Source organism: Triticum urartu, chromosome 3A (genome assembly GCF_056163025.1).
Source record: "Triticum urartu cultivar PI428250 chromosome 3A, HENAU_Tu73, whole genome shotgun sequence".
Taxonomy (NCBI): domain Eukaryota; kingdom Viridiplantae; phylum Streptophyta; class Magnoliopsida; order Poales; family Poaceae; genus Triticum; species Triticum urartu.
In genome coordinates, this window is record NC_141875.1 from 721,659,422 (window position 1) to 721,667,711 (window position 8,290).

The window sequence follows — 8,290 nt, forward strand, 5'->3', positions numbered from 1 at the left end:
TCCCCCACTCGCAGTTGGTGCCAGATGACGGATCCCGGGATCCGAACACCTAGCCTTAGGCCGACCACCTCTGGCGAAAGAGATGACCACCACCGCCAGCTGCACCGGTCAGAACAGATCTGATCGGAGGTGCCGCCGACGAGACCACCAGGCCCTCCATGCCGCCGTCGCCGATCTGAAGGCAGCATGCCAAGCCGGCCGCCGCCGACGCCCGAAGGGCCATCCGCAGCGCCCGCGGCCCTGGCCTCCGCCGCATCAAGCCGTCGCCGTCCGAGGACGGGCCGGCGTCCCACCGCCTGCAGCCATCCGCCGCGCCGCAGATCCCAGATCGGTCGCGCCACCGCACGCCTTGGGGTCCGCCCCACCCCGGAGACGCGCGAGAGAGGAGATCCCCCGCCACCGCCGTCGGCACCCGGGCTTATCCCGGCAGCATCTTCCGGCGGTGGCGGAGGGAGAGGAGGAGGGAGTTTGCGGCGACGGCGGCTAGGTTTCTGGCCGCCCGAGTCGCCCTAGGGGGAGGACGACGCGGGGCGATGGTTGTGTCTGAGATATTGAGATATATAGAGATATATAAATATCAAAGCAGCGTCACAACGCAGATGAAGGCAGTGGCATGAAATTTCTTCAAAAGTACAATAAAAACAGATCAAACCGGGCACAGGACATTAATTCACAAGCAAAGGATATATCAAACATTACAAGATCATTCAAGTCCTAAGCACAGGATATACTGGTCTATAAACGAAAATGCCCAGAGCGCCTCTCTTATCGTCAACATACCTTCGGATCCTCCCAAACCCCCCCTTCACCCCAACTTTTTCCCCATGAATTCTTGATGCGCCAGTACTTGACACCTCTGGAGTCTGTGCCATAACCGACGACCAAGACAGCGTGCTAGCCGGTAAGTCTTTTATCATATTTGTAGTCCATGATGCCTCGGTTGTACCACTGCAAATGATCACCTTGCACAGTGACGATCACGGGTTGCTTTGCTACCGCTTTCTCCAACGCATCCTCGTTTCGGCGGACATAGCGGAAGTTCGATATCCTTCCTTCTACCTTTTTATCCAGTTTGCGACATATACCCTGCCGAGCCTTGTATGGGTATGAAGATTCTGTTGTGAGCCCATTTTCCTTTACATAGCGGAAAGCATAGCAGTAGTCGCCACCATTACACCCGTAGTTCTCTATGTTGCAGTTGACGAGCTCTTGAACTGACAACCTGATTGATCGCCAAGTCTTGAGGTAATTTACTGCCTCGACCGAAGCTGCAACTGCCATGGCCCAACAGCTCCCTGCAACAAATAAAAGCATTAAGTTTGTGGAGCTTTACCAAGTGAGCATTGCTCGCTTGATTGGGGTGGCCGTCTAGGTTCAAGTTCTCGGAGATGTTTTTGGTGGATTGCAGCACGAAAGGATCCATGTGCTGATATGCATGAGTAATTTGTACGCAGCTAGAGATCAACTATGATACTAGCAGAACAGTTTAAAACACATGCTAGAGGAGAATAAACTCATGGCACTTACCACAGTCCTTTTGATTCCTCACAACCGGAGAGACAACTCCGGCTTCAACCCAATCGACCTTCGACGGACGGGCAGCCCTCTCGGCAAGCTCTGCATTCTTCTTCATACACCAAAGCCCAACACCAAAGGCAACCATCACCATAGGCATGGCATATCTGCAGCACATTGTGGTTCTAGCTGAGAAAATATGATGAATGTTTACTTTGGCAAGTGGGAACCGTGGACACTAACCAGAGCTTTTGGATTATATATAATTGAACAAGGTTAAGTGATTCACCTGCGAAATAAGCCGAAACGGTGACCGGCGGTAGCTGCAACATGGGCAACGTTCCTCTGAAACTGCAGCAATTTGACGACCTTTCAGTTTCATCACACGAACACACAGATTGAAGGTTAAAATTGAATTCATTAAGAGAGAGAGAGAGAGAGAGAGAGAGGGAGAGAGAGAGGTGTATTTACTTGTAGCTGTAGCATCCTAGCTCCTGCAGGCCTCCACAGCGACCCGGCCGCCGTGGCAGGGCTGCAGAGCCGGCGCAACCCAACCACCGCGGCCTGGCTGCAGAACTGGCGTATCATCCTTGCTCCGGCTGGCCTAGACAGCGACCCGGCCACGGCAGCATTGCTGCCGAACCGGCGTGCCATGGTTGCTCCCACAGGCTTCCCAGCCGCTGTTGTCTGGCTGTGGAACCGGTGGAACAAGGTTGCTCCGGCAGGCCTCGACAGCGGCCCGGCCGCTGCCGTCAGGCTGTAGAACCGGCGTAACATGGTTGCTCCACCAGGCCTCGACGGCGACCCGGCCGCCGTGGACTGGCTGCAGAACCGGCGTAACAGGGACGTCCCGGCGGCGACAAATACCCGACGAAACATGGCCTGCCCCCGGAATCTTCATCGGCCGCTTAGCCATGGACGTAATGTATATACTACTAGTCCGTAGAAGAGTAGGAAGAGGATTGGGCCGACGGAAGCGGAACCAAACTCCTCGTATGAGCGCGAGCCCTGACTCGACCACACACATGACACATCCATCCATCCGCAAGGTTGCATGCGCGCGGGCTTTAATTTCTCTCCTCCGATCCGATCATGGCCACCACGGCCTGTACGCCCCTTGGACACGCATGCACGCAACGTCCCCGCAAAACAAAAAAAAAAGAAAGAAGAAAATGGCACGCATGCATACTCGCGCAAACGCAGCCGAGAACCCCCGCTCATGACGTCACCTTGGCGTCAAGTCTGTCCGTCGGCGCCGTCAACGCACGCACGCACGGCCGGCCTTTTCTTTTCTTCTTTTCTCGGCTAAGCCCAAGCCCAGCAGACCCCCATCGAGGCACTCGCCTGGCTCTTGAGGCGAACGAGCGGGGCACCCCTGGGTTCTGCCTAAAACCGGCACAGATTTAGGTAGAAAGTGCCAAATACTTGTGGTTTTTCGAAAATCGTGGATTCGACCTATCTGAGGAGAAAATTAGGCCAGATGCCCTGTTTCAGGCCGGCGCCTGCCCCGCTTGCCTATCTTCTTTTCCTTTCTCCCACTTGTCCCGTTTGCTTGCGGTACCTACCTCTCTCTGGGGGAAAGACAAGTTTTGGGCTTCCCTTTTTTTACATGTGATTCAGCCGGCCCATGACAACGAGTATACCTACCATCCTGTGCTGGCTAAATTTCATGTTTTGACCCTTTTGTCTAAGTTTAGCTGAATCTAACCCCGGTTTGAAAAATTTTCGAAATCTGACCCTTTTTTCTACCGCCATAGTGCTTGGCGGTAGGGCATAACTGCCTACCGTCACAGGTCTTGACGGTAGGACTTAACCGCGCCGTTACGGCCGTTTGATGTGAAAAATACCCTACCGCCAAAGCCTTTGGCGGTAGGTCGTGTAACCCTATCGCCATGATTTTTGGCGGTAGGCATACCGGCTGTTGCAAAAATGCATGCGAGCACTGGTTTGCTTCACGCCCTGCTACATGTCCTAATCTAGACCATAGATATATCCTAGTCTGTCCTGTCAAACTTTACAATGGGCAAAGTCATGTCTCACGCCCTGCTCCAAGTCTGTCTCCATTTAAACAATTGATAGACTGCAGGCAAGCTCAACTGTACTACTCCCTCCATTTTAAAATATAGTGCGCCCGCGCTTCCCGAGTTCCAACTTTGACCATAAATTTAACCAACGAGATCAACTGCGGCGGGAGAAAAAATTATATAATTGAAAACTTTTTTCGAATACAAATTCACTGATATAATTTTTGCTCCCGCTGCAATCGGTCTTGGTAGTTAAATTTACGGTCAAAGTTGAAGCACGGGAATAGAGAAAGCACTACATTATGGAATGGAGGGAGTACCGCACTAGAGTACCAGGACCAGGCCTAGGTGAACTGTAGCTAGTCTGACCATTTACTGTTGCATGTGTCCCTAGAATATATACTACTACGATACAGTGGCCTAATCAATGAACTCGCAATGCAGTGCAATGCATGCCTGCATGTGGTGCTGCGCAGCGAGTCTTATACTAGACCGGGGCGTGTCCACCTAGCTCATACGCCTACCGCCAAGGACAATGGCGGTAGGGATACACAGCCTACCGCCAAAAGCCCTGGTAGTAGGGTATTTTTCATGTCAAACGGTTGTAACGGCGCAGTTAATTTCTACCACCATTGATTTTTACGGTAGGCAGTGCTACCCTACTACCAATGACTATGACGGTAGGAAAAGGGTCAGATCCTGAAATTTTTTCAAACTGGGGTCAAATCCGGCTAAACTATTGCAAAAGGGTCAAAACATGAAAATTTGCCCCTGTGCTCAAACACGATACACACACGTCTCATCATATACATGCGTACGACACGTTGCATGCGCGCATGGTTCTAGTTTCGTTTGCCCTAATGCATGCGTCCTCTACTACATATATACTAGCTAGTTTCACTACGATTCTACATGCAATACGATTCTACGACCAACCAGGCCGTTCACAACTTGGCTCCTTGTTCTCTATGGGGCATTCGTATGCATCCACACGCGGCTCCCCATCTACTCAATGACAAATCAAATAGACACAAGTAATATCTATCCTCCCAAACTCCCAACTCCCAAGATCAATTCACAAAAATGCCACAAAACTAAAGCAACTAATAAACAGGTAGTAAGGGCACAATTATATCCGGACAACCGACCCAGCCAAAGCCGAGATGGAGCCCGCTCATTTGGACATTTTCATCACTTTTACGTGTGAAAGCCCTGCCATTTACTACCTGGTTCCCGCCCGTTTCGCCGTCTGCCGCCATCATGATGGAGCTAGAGGACCCATTGGTGGTGGCCGCCCGCAAGGTCAACATGCCGACACGCAATGCTCCGCCACCGCAAAGAGAAGAAGATGGAGGACAGGTTTGGCGGCCACCCCTCAGCCAATATATACCTCCTCCGCTAAAGCGTGTGAAGTGGTGGATGTTAGTCGTGCAATCATCGACGCCCTAGCTGGCACAACTGTACGTATCCGCCATACTAGTATGTTGCCCCGCAACAACAGTCCGCGTCCACCGTCCGCGTCCCCACAACATCAAGTGTTGTTCATCGTCGAACTCAACAAGGACTACACCTTCACGGGGCCTCGATCGCAGTTGCAGTCGTTGACGCTTGTCCATTCACAGATGTTGGCTCCCTCGCCCATAGGTGGCTGGTCTCTGTTTGCTGGAATGTACCATCCGGGCGTGACGTTGAATGAGGAGGAGGCATTGATAAACATGATCCGCAACAACAACATTTTACACAAAGATAGGCAAGTGGATGACTCCCAGACGGAGTCGGAGAGCCAGTAAATGCACACTCAGATGTCGGACACCCAGTAAACGCAAAACCAGATGCGTCTCCTCCGATGGACCGATGGCGCCGTGTGTTGGCGCTCTGGTGCGCCTGTGCAAGGCCCCTAGCCTGACTATTTAAGGCGAACGTCAGCACCGAAACCCTACCCATCCATATTTTCTCCCCTCTCGTCCACGTCCAGATTTCATTCGTCGGCCGCCACCACAATCAAGTAGTCACACCACCACGCCGACGGGTCAGGAGCTACCCTTATCTAACGCAGGAGCGCCGGCTGTTACTCCTTGAGAAGATCCGGGTAAGGCATGAAGTCCGAATCATCGTGGGCCTACCTCCGGATGCGGCAGATCCGGGGGAAGAGGTGGACACTGTCCGCGAACGCCCCCGATCGCGTCCGCGGGCATTTGTGGGGCCGGATTTGATGTTCGTGGTTGTAGATGCCCTTATATATACACACACATACATTTTAATCATGGAAGTATATGTAGTACTAGGTGCATGCACTAGTTGATTTACTTATTAGCTTGCATGTACATGCATGTCAAAGGTGTTTACTTTTTCACAATAGCTACATGTCAATCGCCTGAATTTCGAATTTGGGTAAATCGATTTTGGTTGAGAAAGAAACAGCCGGAGGGGAGGAAGAAGCTCGTTGGGCAGGCTACTTAGTATCTGCCCTAGGATTGAGGGTGCGGGCGGTGGTGTGGGGCTTCGCCGAAGAAAAAACTCGGCGCGGGGGGAGGGGGTTCTAAAGGGATGGCTGAGGGCGACGGAAGACCAGTGGGATGGGGGTGGTTGTTCTAGGGAGGGTGGGTGGCAATGCAGCGACCGGTGGAACGCTAGGAGAAGAAGGACGAAGAAGGGTCGCGGGCTGTTAGATCTTCATCCGACGTCCACAGTTAATCGACCGACCCGATTTGAAATATCTGTCACCCACTCCCACTTTTTTACTAAGTTTGAGTTGCTTAACACATGTGTCAAAGGTGTAGAATTACTGGTAATCTTTTTTGGGATTACATACAAGTACTTGTACTTGTTGAAGGCCAAGTATGCAACAAAAACAAATACGTATCCAAATACCTGCACGGGTTGGCCACACACATACATTCTGAATACCCATGTGTAGAGGAGACAAAAATATCTATTGTATAATTAAAACAGAAGTAAAACAAGCCATCACGTTAATCCACGTATGCTAAAATAATATATATCGTTGATCAATAATACTTACGGTTGAGATTTAAAGATATTACGTTACACACCTAAAATTATAAACATATATATGTTGGACTGACACGTACAACATACATGTATAAAGAGTTGGAAAGAACCAAGTAAAAAAAGTTGAAAAGAATAGAGGAGTTTGGATCGGCATGTGCTGCACGATGATGGGAAGTTAACGGACTCGCATGTACACCTCTCAGAGTCCAATACATATACGGGACAGAACCACGATCTGAAGCAGCAAGCCCAAACAATTAACCAAACATGGATTGGTCAATATTAATGAATCCACCTATACACAGCAGATCACGTCGTATAGCCCTAAAAAATCAGATCACGCATAGGAGCCGGTGAGGCTGCCGGCGCCCAAGGCGACACCTTGAAAGATATCCATCTTCATATGACCAAGGAAGAACATCATGGCATCTCGCCGGCGCCGACAGCAACACATCCAAAGAGATCCATCTCCATATGACTGAGGAAGAACATCATGGCATCCCGGACAAGATGCCGCTCCCGACGGGAGCATGGTCTATAGAAAAAGGACATCATCCAAATCCATACGTGCAAGATCTCCGGCAAGGGCGAGGCTGCCATTGTAGCCATAACCTTGCAGTGGACCGTCTCCCCTTGAGGCTTCGTTCGACTCAACACGACATCGCCGCTGTTATACGACTCTCACATGCTGACGAGACTGTATCCCGCAAACTCTTTGTTATCTTCACTGCCGAACAGGCGGAAGGCGAGAAGCTCCGGCTGTCTGCAGCGCCACCAGCTATGTTGGGATTGCGAGCACCACCAGCTCAAACAGCTATCGCTTCTAAAAACAGAGCAATATATACTACAAGCAGCGTTCAGGAAAGATTAACTCAAGAAGAAGAAGAAGAAGAAGAAGAAGAAGAAGAGGACGAGAATAATCATGCTTGCAGGAGGCCGTGGGTAAGCAAGGAAGGATCATCCGCCATGAAGCTGTTACAGAGCGAGCTGGCTGCAGTGCCGGACGACGACGGTGCATGGTGTGCTACAGGAGCAGCAGGCGGCCCACGGGCATCGCGAGTACCTGCTGCAGCTGTTGTGTCTCAACTGGGAGTGGTTCAGGTCACGCGCGCGGAGATAGATCTTGGAAGGCGGAAAACACAGGCCGAGATGGAAAGCATCTGCCGTGACGCTGCGCTGGCGGTCACCTTCTCATATGTGATTGGTGCTGAGCCACAGCTGTCACGACTCAAAAGTCACGAGGAGCAAGGAGCAATTTGCATAGTGTTGCAGCACGCACCATGTGTGGTGCATCGGAAACGAGTAGTGTTTTTTTGAGCCACGGTTAGTCAAGAATATATACGTATTACAAAACACCTACAAGAATACGTACAAAGTCTTGCCTACTGGACACATAGCTAGCTGTCTCATAACACGCAATATATAGTGTCGAGCATGAATCGTTCCTAAAATTGGTCAACCTAATATGATCATGACGAAGATGAGCTGAGATTTGCATGAACAGCGGGCACTAGCATGGAAACATTATGAGGGTATATGCGTGCAACAAGGTATGATAAATACTCTCTCCGTCCCACAATATAAGAATGTTTTTCAAGCTATGTTAGCTTGAAAAACGTTCTTATATTATGAAACAGAGGGATTATCTAATAAGAATAACTACGGGATCACTTAAATGTACCATGAGCGAGAGCTAGCATATGGTAAATAAGATATGGGGTCTGTGAGTAAGATAAGAA

The 8,290-nt window shown here is 50.5% G+C and overlaps 1 pseudogene; it reads right to left on the reverse strand.

The window, feature by feature from the left end:
• Nucleotides 1–707: 707 nt before the first annotated feature.
• Nucleotides 708–1,588, reverse strand: LOC147982165 (thiol protease SEN102 pseudogene; annotated as a pseudogene).
• Between the last annotated feature and the right edge of the window lie 6,702 nt (nt 1,589–8,290).